Below are 2,048 nucleotides of genomic sequence, written 5' to 3'. Positions count from 1 at the left end.
AAATACATTTTTATTTTTATTTAATCAGCTTTTCCCCCAAACTCATTTGATTACCAAATCTAGATTTTTCTTCATTAAACACTTATTAACATCTCTTGAAACCAATTAAAATAATCTGGTATTTGCTTTAGTTAAATGACTGAAAGAGGAAAAAGGGTTGAATGAGAGCTTTAAATTGGAAATTCAGTTTGCAAAGCAACTAAAATAAAAAACTAGCAGTTATGGGGGAAGCATGTTAAGAAGATACAGTCTGTGCTCCCAGCGCAGCTGGGAGATGGAGATAGTGGGTGGATGGAGAGAGTCAGAGGCAAAAAGGGAAGCAGACGTGAAATAATTCAGCAGCATATTTTCGCTCCAGTGTTTAGTGATTCATGTGTGCTGAAGCTGAAGAAAAGATTGGGAAGAGAAGAGAGGCTTGAGCTGGCCCCTGAGGGGTGTTAAGATTTACTCAGGGAGAGAAGAGGCTGGGAGACACTGAAAGAGAAAACAGGTTTGGAGAGTCAAAAACAACAAAACAAACAAAGCGCTCAGGAACTATATAGGGAAATAAAACAGGACAGGTAGTGCTGGTCTAGATGATAGACAGTTACACAGGCCGGGCCGGTGGCTCACGTCTGTAATCCCAGCACTTTGGGAGGCCGAGTCCAGCAGCGTCTGTAATCCCAGCACTTTGGGAGACCGAGTCCAGCAGCGTCTGTAATCCCAGCACTTTGGGAGGCCGAGTCCAGCAGATCGCTTCAGCCCAGGAGTTCAAGACCAGCCTAGGTAACACGATGAAACCCTGTCTCTACAAAAAATGCAAAAATTAGCTAGGAGTGGTGGTGTGCACCTGTAGTCCCAGCTACCCGGGAGGCTGAGGTAGGAGGATTGCTTGAGCCCAGGAGGTCAAGGCTATAGTGGCCCGAGATTTTGCCACTGCACTCCAGCCTGTGCAACAGAGTAAGACCCTGTCTCAAAATAAGTAAACAAATAATAAAAATATAGGCAATCATATGGAAATCATCCTGTCGATAAAGATGGAAAGGATTAAAATCTGAAAGACTATGTAGACAGTCAATCTGGATAATATGTGCAATTGAAATAGATTTTTTAATTTCACAACTGGAAGGGCTCTTAGAGCAAAGTTAATAAATGTCTGTCTAATGAACCAGTCAATCTCTTGCTCTACACATCTGATAACTGAAGCCCAGAGAGGTCACTTGATTTTCCTGATGTCACACAGCTCACTAGCAGCACACCTGAGTTGATAATTCATGTCTTCTGACTACTGAGAGGTATAGTACTCACGAACTGGGCATAAAATAGTGCCAAAGAAAGTGTAGAATGTGGAGCATGTGACATAAATCAGCACATCCAACAGAGGGTGGTTTCTGTTTGAAGAGGCCGCTTTAAAAATAATTAAGACAACGAACCCCAAACCTCCTACTGCAGAAGCAGTGCTCTTTTTAACGGTTTCTATCACAGCTTGGTCCAATACCTTGTGCAAACAAACATGATATGTATGCAGGTTGCTGTTACTAAAGAAACAGAAATTAGAGAAAAAAGAAAATTGCATTTCCAAAAGGCAGCATTATCTCCAAAAGCATAGGGGCCAGGCATGACATCCATGCCTGTAGGCCCAGCTGCTCGGGAAGCTGAGGTGGGAGGATAGCTTGAGCCTAGAAGTTGGAGGCAGCAGTAGCACTGATGAGGCCACAGTGCCTGTGAATAGCCATGCACTCCAGTCTGAGTAACATAGCAAGACACAGTCTCTACAAAGATAAAAATAGGCTGGGCATGGTGGCTCATGTCTGTAATCCCAGCACTTTGGGAGGCTGAGGCAGGTGGATCTCGAGGTCAAGAGATCAAGACCATCCTGGCCAACATGGAGAAACTCCGTCTCTACTAAAAATACAAAAATTAGCTGGGTCTGGTGGCGCACACCTGTAGTCCTAGTTACTCTGGAGGCTGAGACAGGAGAATTGCTTGAACCTGGGAGGCAGAGGTTGCAGTGAGCTGAGATTGCACCACTGCACTCCAGCCTGGTGACAGAGCGAGACTCTGTCTCA

Source organism: Colobus angolensis, unplaced genomic scaffold (genome assembly GCF_000951035.1).
Source record: "Colobus angolensis palliatus isolate OR3802 unplaced genomic scaffold, Cang.pa_1.0 Scaffold40, whole genome shotgun sequence".
NCBI classification, from domain to species: Eukaryota; Metazoa; Chordata; class Mammalia; order Primates; family Cercopithecidae; genus Colobus; species Colobus angolensis.
This window is presented reverse-complemented; position numbering follows the sequence as displayed.